General features: G+C 33.4%; 1 protein-coding gene across 1 annotated transcript in view; it reads right to left on the bottom strand.

Annotated features, from left to right (window-relative positions):
• Positions 1-13045, bottom strand: part of LOC107068709 (uncharacterized) — a 288047-nt gene that overhangs the window by 212223 nt on the left and 62779 nt on the right. The window lies entirely within an intron of this gene.

The raw sequence follows: 13045 nt of genomic DNA, 5'->3' as shown, positions 1-13045 counted from the left end.
GTCGAAACTGAGACGTGATATGCTAGTCGGCACCTTTTGTTAACACTCTTTCATCTCCTCTTTTATTAACTCTTTTTTCTCGCCTACTCTCAATTCATCACTATCGTTTGTTTTTCTATCTCTTTCTTTCTTTCTTTCTTCACTTTTCTTCATATTTTAAAGTACCAACGAGACGTTCCAATTGCTGACAAAAATATTTCTCTCTTGACTACCCTACTACTCCTCTCTCACCTCTTCGTCAGTCGTTTATATTCCAAAAGTGAGTTTTACAAAAAAAAAAATAAAAAAAAGATAAACTTTTCGATGAACGTCCCCAACGTAGGTAATGGGTTTAATTACGACAATTCGTTTCGATGTGATGCGATTCCGATGCCACAGTACGCGTGCTACATTCGCAAGATAGCTGTTATCCGATTTAAATTTGTGGAAATTCAAGCACGCGTATCTACGATATATATACGAGTATATACGTATATATGACTAGCCGTCGATCGGCTCGGTTCTCGCTTATTTGTACGTCGTGTTAGTCGAAATCAAGCGAGAATATCGTTTCATTATTTTCTGCGGCGGGTAGGGTGATGATACTCGATTCGTTAGGGTCGTTATGGCGTAGTAATTAGGGAGGGAGAGTCGCTCGATTAACCCTTCGCCGTTTACCGGTGGTCGCGCCGAAAGAGAACCCACCATCACCATCTCCTACGTCTGAATGCAACAGGGACACCAACGCAAGGATGTATATATACGTGAAAGAGAGAGAAAGAGAGAAAGAAAGAGAAAGTAGTTTAACTAGCCAATCCGATCGATCTATCGATCGCGAATGAAACTACGAAAGGCAAATATTCCGAAAGAGCGGCTGACGCGTATCCTTTCTCGGCCAAGAGAATTGTTCTTTTATTTCTTTATTTTTTTCTTTTTTTACACTGTTAAATTCAAGAGAATCTATTGATCATTTGATATATATATATATATATATATATATATATATATTGTATAATACACTACCCCCTCCCTCCTTCACCTCCAATCCTATCCTTTACTACGGTAACGAAAATCTTTCCTCGATATCGTTCATTATGATTATCCGCAACTATTAATTAAACTAATTTGTTATAATAAAAAAAATAAAAAAAAATAAAACAAAACAGAAATATGGAAGCAATCAGGGTAAAAGATTAATCTTGCGAATAAATTTGCTTCTAATTTTACTCAACAGTTTCGAAGAGTAACGAGTTCCATCGAGTTTCTAATCTATCACATACATTTCGTAAGGCAAAGGTACTACACAAACCACTAATACTACCACCACCACCACTACCACCGTTACACTACTTACTCGTTCTCTCTTCAATTCGCTGCGTGTTTAATCGTAGATACGCTTTACGTGCAAACTTACTTATGTAGAACGTCGGTGAAAGCGTAAGGGTGAGAGTGAGAGTGTAAGAGAAAGAGAAAGAGAGAAAGAGAGAGAGAGAATAATTCCTTTATCGAGTACTTGGAAGTGACGTCGATAGTGCTCAATGTTTCGAAAGCAGATCTATCAAATAATACTGCTGCTACCGAGGAGGAAAAGCTGCATATGTAATATATAAAACCCCCACCCCCTATTCCATCCCTTTTCAATCCTTAGAATATCTAACAATAAGTAAACAGATCCGACTTTGTATTCATTAACGATTACGAACTATAATACGTATTATCGAGATTAATGAAACAATCAATGATTAGAATATATATATATTTGTTACCATGAAAGACTGAAATTAGAGAATGTCAAGATTTACATGGTCGTTTGGTGTATATTTCCGAAATATTAATTCATAACTATATATTCAAATACCTTAATATTCGTTATTCTATCGAGGTATTTGTTATGTGTTGATCATTCAACCATGTGAATCTTGATATTATCTAATTTCGGTCAATTCTATTATTCATTCAATATATATGCACATATGTGTATCGTTAAAATAAAAGTACATAGAATCTCACACGGTATATGTATACATATATATATTTGGGCGAGGAAAATAATTAATTTCATTATTTGCTATATAATATATTGTAAACACGTAACCCCCCCCCCACCCAAAAAATATCAAGTTTCAAAGTATTTCCTATAAAGATAAAAAGAGAGAGAGAGACAAAAAAAAGAAAGAAAAAAACAGCTCATAGTGACGAGCCGAACGATGATAAACTATCAGAAAAGTAAAGCCCCCGTGAGTCGCTTTTCCATGGCGTCAATTTATAAGCGGGTTAAACGATGAACGCCTCGTTTTATTTTATTTCCAAGATAACGACGTTAAAGTGTTCCATCTCGTTGCTAGTGAAATATATATATATATATAAGTTAGGCACTATCACCTGGCACATAACACCAACGAGAAGAAGTAGAAGAAGAAGAATAAGAAGAAGAAGATAAAGGAGAAGAGAAAGAAGAAGAGAAGGAGGGAGTGAGGGAAGCTTGATCTTCATCGGACGATCTTTCAGCTTGTCTCCGGGCCAAACGTTTCGAGATCACCATGAATGATCGAGCTCGTATCCGTTAACCATAATTTATATTAATGAGAGAATGGAAAGAAAAATGAAAGAGAAATAAAGAAAGCAAGATAGAGATAGAAAAAAAAGAAGAAGGTTGGTGGACATCGAAGGGTGGAAAAGCGGAGGGTAAATTACTGCCGACCGAGATAATTTACGTTGGCGTGTACGACGAGCAACTTTTCTCTTTTCTTTATATTCTCCTTTATATTTCTTTCTTTCTTTCTTTCTTTCTTTCTTCCTTTAGTTCGATTCACTGTAGAAGAATATAACGGTAAAGAGAAAAAAGAATAATAAAAAATAAAAAAAGTAGAAAAAGATATCCAGACAAGAGCAACCATTCTTTGTTGCCCGATTCTACCCCGTTGTGGTCCAGAAAGATGGCTTCGTTCGTACTTATTCCGTATTGAGACTTATGATCGTACGTGTTCGCGCTCCAGAATTGGCGACTTTCACGAGAACGAGAAAGAAAGAGATAGAGAAAAAAGGAAAAGAGAGAAAGAAAGAAAGAAAGCTTCCAGCGAATTTCATTCGTGACTTCTATACCTGTGCAGTGATGTACACGGCTCAGCTATCTCAGTGTATCTACTTTCCTACCAACGTCTCTACTTCGGTAACGACCTGCGATGTACATATATATATATATATATATATATATATATATATATCTCTATGTATACATGCTATACTAGGTACAACCCTATATATACTACATACACACCTACTCACTTTTCCAGAAGAGATCTTCCCGCGTTTTCGTGTTTTCTCGTTAGAGGAAACGGAAACGGCTTTTCGTCCTCTATCAGTTAGACGTTTTATGTGTCGGCTAACTTAATATCTAATCTACGGTATACATATGTATATGTATATGTGTATATTTATGTGTTTTGGCGTTACTTTGTGAAACTCGTTAATTCGTAATATGGCTAACTAAACCTTGAAATAACTATACTGATCGGTTTGAATATGAAATAAGATAGAATTACATACTTCAATTAGATAATAATATAAGGTATGAAATGAAAATGTAAACCCCCGTAGATTAAATCCGATGGAACCAACATGACTATCGTAACATTGATTTCCTAAGTACAGGAAGGGATAAGAATGGATAACTACGAGCATTGTTGTAGATGTAGAAAAGTAGACTTTAAAGACAAATCTAATTTCAATCTTATACTTTAACTACTCGTCCTATTGCAAATTTATATTAAACCTCGTCAATTTTCTATAATTATTATTAATTTTAACGTGTAATCAAATTCTTTTTATATGTTTTTCCATAAACACCTAGTTATTTCGAATAAAACCAAGGGAGTTACCTTGATTTAACTAACAATGAATTATATATATAATTTAATGTTTTTCATATAATTTTTATGTTTTTATATATGGCAGGATTTGGTATTTGCGGCAATGAACTTTCGAGTTCCTAATGCCAGTTAATAATAATAATAATAATAATAATAATAATAATAATAATAATAATAATAATAATATTATTATTATTATATATGTACTTGTGTGTGTATGCGTATGTAACAACTGTTATGTGGATAATAATACGATGATAGAAACTGGAATAAATTGAACGTCTCGTACGACAAATCGAACAATCGATAAATCATTTTGTTCCTCGATAAATACGATGAAAATAATATTGATAATTATAATAATGATGAACATGATGAAAACAACGATCATAATAATAATTATTATTATTATTATTATTATAATACGATGGGAATATTCGTTTACGTATTGATTTCAATTTACAGTCGTATCAGCAACGTTCGTCAAACTTGAATTTTATAATTACAATAATTTTATAATTTCACAAATTTTAACAAAAACCATGAGAACCCCACACTTCCCATGGACCTTTATCAAATTCTTCTACTTAAAATTATCTTTATTTTTTCGAAAGGTGGACACATAGAGACAGAATTGAGGTCGTTCGTGGCTGCTTTTCAAGTAACTTTTCCGAGGGGTCACAAAGATCTAGATCGTTTCGAGATACCAAAGAAAAAAAGGAAGATGAAGAGAAAGAAAAATAAGAAGAAGAAGAGGAAGAAGAAGAAGAAGAAGAAGAAGAGACGGCTTTGGAATAAAGGTAGCTAATGACACGAAGAAACGAGACTACGTGGAAAGATGAAGGGAGAATTCCGACGCACTTTTCTATGTCACGTAACAAGAATATGGGACCGGTCAGAAATAAACCGCTTTTATCTTACCTATAATAAATTGTTAAGAACAATCTTGGAAAGTGTGGGGGAGGAGAGCGTAGAGGGGGAGGGGGTAAAAGAAAAAGGATTTTTGTCATCGTAAATTTTTTTTTTCTTTTTCCTTATTTTTTTCTTTTTTTCCTCTTTTATTATTTCTTTCAATAGCCATGAACTGTACCACGTATACGTACATATATCCACGTTTGTTATATGGTTGTACGTGCGTCGCACGGTAGTTAAGTTCATAAAGACTAGATTGATGTATTTGGAAGGCAAATTTAAACGAGATAGGAAAGTTACATGAGCGACGACTAAGGTAAGCGTATGCAAACAAATCCGTGTTACACACCAACAGTGCTATGTGATATCGATCGATGATTCAAAAGTTAAGAAAAAAAATATAAAAAATAAAAAAATAAAAAAATAAAGGAGGACAAACGTCGGTTTTTATATTAAATCGATATATAAGAATGTAAGAAGACTTTTGCACGATCTTGCATGAATCATGCATATACAAGAGATGATTCGTTAAAAGAGGGAGAGGGACGGAATTTGGAATATCAAATAATACATACATTTCGTGTTGTATTCTATATCTTACTTTTATCTAATAAAATTGAAGGTAACTTAATCACAATCGAAATTCGTAGACAAATACGTGGTATAATGTTTCGAGTTTGGTTTTGATCGAATTAATCGATAACACAGATACGTATTCAATACGATATCTAACACTGTCAATGTTTAGAAGTGCATGGAATTAGAAACAACTACCTCCTACAACGATAGAAATTCCTCGAGAGCTTCCACGAGATAATCCTAAAGTTTGTTTTGCCAGAAGCCTCTCTCTCTCTTTCTCTCTCTCTCACGTAGTGATGCTTACTGTCGCGTGAAAGTACAGCCGCTGAATATCAGGTCAGCTGGAAATAAGTAAAGACAAAAGAGAAAGAGAGAGAGAAAAAAAGATTAAAATGAAAAAGGAATATATACATCAGTCAATCAATGAAATATTATTTACATTCACTTTACTCAATGATTAAATCGAAAAGAAATAAAAATCGATAAACGTTGCATGTGTAAGATATAAAAAAAACTAAATAAAAGAGAAAAATACATGTCATAGGTATACTTACACATATTTAAAAATCATTTGATTTCATTCCAATAAAATATCAAGAAGGGTTAACCAAGTACTACTTACAAAAATATTAAATATATTTTTATTATATAAACATACGAATAATCCGAATTAATTAAATAAATAAGGATCTTATATATCATTTAAATCAGATTAAATTTATCAAAGAATAATATATTCTTATACAATAAAATTGACATCTGTTTAAAAGTTTAATAATCCTTAAATACGTTTCTATGAAGAAAAATTTGGAAAAAGAATTTTGCATGATAAGCAAATATCAATGATTTATGATTGACAGTTGTATAAAAAATTATGTGTGTGTGTGTGTGTGTGTGGGTGTATATAAAAAAATAAGCTAATAGGAAAAGGAAATAAAAATCTCGATTAACACAGATCGTATCATGATATTTACTTAAATGTTTCACATATCCCAATATAAAACATTCGTTAACGGAGCTTAACTGTTCCCCTTTTCATCGAAGGGATTCAAGTTTTTCCTTTTATTTTTCTTCTCTTTTTTCTCTTCTTCTCTCTCTCTCTCTCTCTCTCTCTCTCTCTCTTTCTCTCTCTTTCGAGCTCGTTATTTCCTTTTAATTACCACTGTCTCGTGGAGTATACTATCGATAAAGGACGACAGGCAAATGTGGGTTGACTTTAAATGAAGCAACTTAAAGCTTACTACTACTATTACTACCCCCTTGGAGATATTTCGAATCCTTAGTCACCGTCGTCTATGGCGTAAATCCGATTAGAATCGTATTGATCAGACAAGATTTATCGATACTCGATAAACTTCATATATAAATTCATTTTGTAGTTTGCATATATATATATTTTATAAACTGCTGTATATATAAATTGATCGATAATTGTATCTCTAATAATTATTATATCATCAAAAAATGCCAAGAATAAATGTAACGACTAAAAGCATTAATATATATTTGTGTATACTAAAATATATATATATACAATGGTTACGATTTATTTCTTACAAACGTAAAGCAACAAAAGTAAATAAACTTAATAATAAAAGTAACTATGTTAATACGAAATACAAATGTAATACAACTATGTTATACAAATACAAAATACAAAAACAAATAAAAATACACAAGTAAATGACTTTTAAATCTTAATGTCTATAATTTTAAAAATTTAATATATACCTTTGAAACGAATAACATCTTATAAACAATTATGCATACTCTTTATCATTTATTTTTCTGTAACACTTAGTGATATGGAACTCCATATTTCAAGTATCATAATTATTATCATCTAAATTTGCTTATAATGTTAATAATAATTCTATAATGTGTTGCACAATATACATATTATAATTAATAAAATATTTTATGCTAAAAGTGTTCAAATACTTTAGTGATTCACTGTAAATAAATACATAAATACATATACGTATGTAAAACAACAGAAACATCGGTAGTATTTCAATAACAGAATTCATGAAATTCACACTATAAAGTTTCTTGGTAGTGTTCGTGATATTTCTCGTTCTCATTCTCGTCCACGTCGATCGTGTCGTCCTTTAGGATGACGAAGGACGAAAAAGAGAGGAATTTCATTGCACGAGTTCGACCCAATTTAAATGGAAGCCAAGTTTGGCCCTATTCCGAAGATAATATCGCAAAGGGTCGCGCGAATCGTATCGGACTTCGAAATACGGTAACAACGCGCTTTACGGCTTAACACGGGATTCGTTAGCAGGGCTTAACTCTTTCTCCCTCTCACGCTACACCAAAAGGAGAGGGGAGGGGGTTGGGGTAAGAGAGTGAGAGGTGAGGGGGAATTTTAATTCCCCTTTAACCGAGCTGTACCGACGCTTAAAGGGGTGGCAGGGGAAAAGGATGGAAAAGGTAACATTAACTGGAACGTACCACTTTAATTATTGTTTTTTCGTTTTTTTTCTTTTATTTTCTTTCCCCCTTCTCTATTTCTCTCCCTATTTTCTTGTTTTTATTTTTTTACTCTTTCTTTCTTTTTTTTTTCACAGAAGGTTCATTACGACGGTCCCGTCGTGCAAAAGCTCAACTAGCAAAACCCGTTAGACTGTTGTTGATTTGCCTATGATTGTTTTATTTTATTATATTTTTTATTGTTTCTTTTTTCTTTTCTGCGAACAACGAGAAAAAGTTTTTGCAACAACAAAAAATATGTATGTCAACTTAATTTAACGAATCGCCAAAAGTCGATATATAATAACGAGTTGATGGTAAAAAAAATGAATGAAAAAAAAATGGGAAAAAATATAAAGAGCGTAATTAATTAGCTCGCCCTACTTTTCATCGTCAGTAAGATAATAATACGATCCATTTTTGATATATTACGTGTTTAAACGATTTCTCAACAGTACACCTGGACGAATTACGATATGATTTATATTTAATTTCTTTTTTGTTATTTCTCTTTTTATTTTACCTTTTTATCACATTTACACGCACCACAAGAGAGGGATAAATTATTTATTGTAACTGGATAAAATCATTAACTGAAGGAAGTAAAAGCATAAAAAAAGAAAAAAGAAAAACGAAAGATACTAAATAAGAGTATTATTTCGAGTATCGATATCACATTTTAACATTAAAATACAATAGTACGAAGAAGAAGCAATCGATATGACACGGTCAATGCTCATTCTTGGTCTACTCGTTGAAATGGGATAAATTGGGTACCTGATTTTTCATCCATTCGTTAAATCAAAAATCGAATCGTTTGCTTGGATAATGCAACTCCGACCACAATCATTCTCAATTTCTTGAAAATGCATGCACTTCAAATAAAACTAAAGGAAGACCTTCTCGGTATACGTGTATGTACGTGTGAAGGGTGTGTATGTGTTTGTCTCGTTGATTTCAATCAGAGAAACGAATCTTTTGCATGGAATGGCTGATTAATCGATAAAAATCTTCTTATAGAGAAAAGTGTAATAGTAATTCTTTTTTTTTTTTTTGTGTAAATCGAGGATAAGGTTATCGCGATAAACTTGGTAATTTTGTTCTTTTTCTTATTTCTTTCTTTTTCTTTTACTGCTAACTTTTAATAATATTTTCTTTCTTCTTTTTCTTTTCGTTCCACTTGCATTTTTGTTCTTTTTCTCTTTCTATTACACACAATCAATTCGATCTTCCTGTTATGTCTCAACTGAATGTCTGTGCGCTAAGACCGCATAACTCTGACCAAAAAAGTAAGGGGCAAAGGTAAAGGAAAAGGAAAAGGAAAAGGAATCGTAATTAGGTGGCTGTCGGTTACCGGGCGAGAAAAGAAGAAAGAAGCTGTAGTTGTGTATAAAGGTTGTTGCTTCAAGAGAAGACTGCACACACCTTTTGAGAGGAAGAAACCTCTGACTTCCTTCTCTTCCCCCCACCTCCTTACCCTCTCACTCTTTCTATCTCTCTCTCTCTCTCTCTCTCTCTCTTTGCACGGTGCTCCAATTAGTCGATAAGATCTTTTATACGTTGGAAAGGTAACAAAAAAAAAAAGAAAAAGAGAGGAAAAAATAAATAACGAAACCTTACTCCCCCTTATCTTTCTTTTTCTTGGATGGTTAGTTAAAAAAAAAAAAAAAAAAGGATAAAAAAAGGGAGGAAAAAAATAAAGAAGTAGAAAAACAAAGAGAAATTTCATTGGAATTCATCGGTCGGTTTGCTTCCGTTCGACTACGACGATTCATCCCACCTGCTTGAGAGAACTACCGTCATCACCACCACTTCTCTCACCAATTTTTTTGTTCCTTCGACGATAAAAAAGAAAAAAAAGAAAGACAGAAAGAAAAATAAATAAAAAAATAGATAATATATAATTATTAAAATAGAAACAGAGAAAGAGAGAGAGGAGTAAGAAATAAACAAAAAATAAAAATGGCAAAATAAATTGGGGGGTGTAAAACATAAAAGTCTAGTTGAAATGTTGTACAATATTTCTAAAAAGAAAAAGAAAAAAAGAAAGAAACAAAGACTAAACGGAAAGTAGTAAAAGAAGGACCGATAAAAATCTTGTTTCCGTTCGAACTCGAAGAATATTTGTTAGATAGTTAAGAAGTAGATAAAGGACAGGACGTGAGATTCGTAGTCGGACTAACGAAACGATGCCCGCATATAATCTAACGCTTTTCTCGTTCGCTCGATGGATTTACCGACGCTGAAAATACGCGAAGGGTGGTGTTGCTGCTACTGCTGCTGCTGCTGCTGCTGATGGAGAAGGTGGGGTGATAGTTGAGAGATTAAAGGGAGTGGGAAAGCGATATATAAACAGGAAAAAGGAGGAGGAAGAGAAATTTTCGGCTTGGCGTTCGAGGGGGGGGTGGATCCTGAAACCCGCAGCTTCTCGCCACGTAAAAGGTCCATAGAGAAAGACAGAGAGAAAATCTGTGTATATATGTGTGTGTGAGTGAAAAAAAAAAAAGAAAAAAAGTAAACTCTCCTTTTTATCTCACGACTGGTCGAAGCCACGTCGGCTTTCACGAGAAACGCTGTACGGTGTTATTCCCCCTTTTTTTTTCCACCTTCAACCTTTACCATCTCTCTCTCTTTCTCTGTCCAGCCGCTAATATTTTAACGCTAAACTATGGCCCGCATTTTCGTAACCACGAGACGCAAGAATTAAGCTTGATTTACTCTAATAACGAGAATGCATGTAAATAGTCGAACCCCTCCAGGTTTTTCTTCTTGTTCCTTTACTTTTTTCTTTCCTACTTTCTTTTCGTTGCCCTTATTTTTCTTCTTCTTATTCTTCGTATTCGTTTCCTTAGACCATTACCGTGGGTACACGGTACATTACTCCCAGGAGAGTATTTTTCGCAAGGACGGTAGAATTTTAAAATTTCGAAGAGAAAGATATGTATTACGGTAGATACTTTATTCTCTTGTCTCTTGGTGTTGGCTGCTAGCTAACGACGCTCTCTTTCAAAAGGAAAACAATTCCAAAGTAGACGTGTATAACAACGGTGGTGTATAACTTACCCTCTAGTGTAAGTAATGTATGTATGTATGTATATATATATATTATATGTTTGTATGAAAGAGTGTAAATAGTCTCCTAAATTTCATGAGTAAAATACGAGACACGTTATAATATGTAAGAGAGAGAGAGAGAGAGAGAGAGAGAGAGAGAGAGAAATAAGAGTTAAAGCTTAACGCGATAACAGGCGCGTTTGTCGTAATACTGTCTGGCAAGTCTTGTGTAGTAATGTATTTCGAATGATGGAAGCTTCCTTGAAAACCTACACACACACATACACACACGCATGCACACCTTTTATGTACATTCAAAACGCATTAACGATTCTTCTCGCGAACTAAACTTGCCATCTAAACTTTTAAACGATTATACTACGAGAAACTAAACTCATCCTCGTAGTCTTTAAGAATACATATATATATATATATATTTTTTTTCTGTTATTTTTGTTGTTTTTCTTCTTAAATATATTACATGAAAATACATGAGAGAATAAAGTACGTAGAAAAGAGGGTATTGTATGTGTATCTGTAGGTGTATGTGTGTGTAAAAAACTAAAAGAAAAAAAAGAATACAACTTAAAAAAGAAAGGTTAAATTCAAGAGTTGGAAGAAGCAGATGTCGAGAGAGCTTGCAACAAACGTCTTCTTAAAGATAAGTATTTGTTTAAGAAGAAGAAGAAGAAAAAGAAGAAAAAAAAGAAAAAGAAAGACACAGAACTAGCAGAAAGAGACGTGTCATTTTTCAACGTCGTCCTTCTCATCGTCGTCGTCGTTGTCGTCGTTGAACGCAAACGTAAAAGTAGGATAGCTTATTTCTAGTACGCGAAAAGGAAAAGTTGGCGTAACAACAAGGAGAAAACCAAACGGGAAAACTGATGATATGTGTGTGTGTGTGAGTCCTTCTCACATGAAAAGGGCACGTAATCCTCAACGGAATTACTCGCGTTTTTGGTATTACCAAGCGTTGGTTGCTGGTTCTCCAATTTTCGTCACCGTGCGGAACGTTCGCTATTTTTTTACGCGAAAAAAAAACTATATTCACTGAATATCTATTTTTTTTTCTTTTTTTTTATACCGTCGAAATATAAAGCTTGGACGTCGATTTGAACATTACGAAACCCATACGCGGTATGTGTATGTATATGTATGTGTGTATGTGTATATATCTGTCCTGTTTCGTATGTTCTGCGTAGAAATATTAAATTCACTTATATCTGTATATTTACGCATACACATGATAAAGTAATACGTGTGCAAGAAAGACAAGTAGACAGAAATGGAAGAAAAGGTTGGGGAATATTTCACACGCGTTCTCTCTCTTATGAAATCGTGATGGACCACGGAGATGGAATTTCAAATTCCCACTCTCGTTTTTTGACGACTCGATTAAACCGTCGTCCACCAACCAAGACGTAATTCTCCTCTTCCAACCACTTTTCATCTCTTTTCGTTACGTCCCACTGTATGATTCATTAAAACGTAGCTGCTTTAACGATGAGGAAAATATTCTCCAGATTTTCATCTCTACATCTCTCTTTTAAGATACGTTCATGCGTGAATACACCTGCTTTAATATATTATAATATTGTTGTTACTTAAAAAAAAAAAAGAAATTAAGTAACTATTTTGTTGTTTTATTATAAAAAAAAAAAAAATAAATAAATACGTATTATAAAATTTATCTAAATATTATATTATTAGGGTAATAAAATGTAATCGCGATGATTGGATTCCCACATAAATGAGAGTACGAAGAATCACCATTGTTTCAACATCGTCTATTTTAGATGGTAGTAAGCAGTAAAACAAAACAGCCGTTTGGTTATTTCGGTTCGTAGCGATAGTAGGCAGGCAGGTAGGTATAATATCCTATTAGCTATTCCACCGTTGTCGCACTTAAATACGATAGTAACGAATTCCTCGAGAAAACGAGCACTTTGCTTACCTAGCCGTTTATTAAGCTAATTACGGATTCATGACAGTGCTTAAGATTATAGAATAGTTAAGGAATAAATTTATAGAGAAAACGGCTGTGCTGTGCTGTACTCTCCACGTAAAATTAACGATCTCGGTATTCTCGCGGCCACGAGGAAGATTAAATCGATTATAAAAAGAAAGGCCGGTGTTAATAAAATGTATATCCAACTATAAATCCAATACTTTTT

The sequence above is a fragment of the Polistes dominula genome, unplaced genomic scaffold, assembly GCF_049000335.1.
Source record: "Polistes dominula isolate Pdom_NZ unplaced genomic scaffold, Pdom_raw_medaka contig_73, whole genome shotgun sequence".
In the NCBI taxonomy this organism is placed as follows: domain Eukaryota; kingdom Metazoa; phylum Arthropoda; class Insecta; order Hymenoptera; family Vespidae; genus Polistes; species Polistes dominula.
This window is presented reverse-complemented; position numbering and strand designations above follow the sequence as displayed.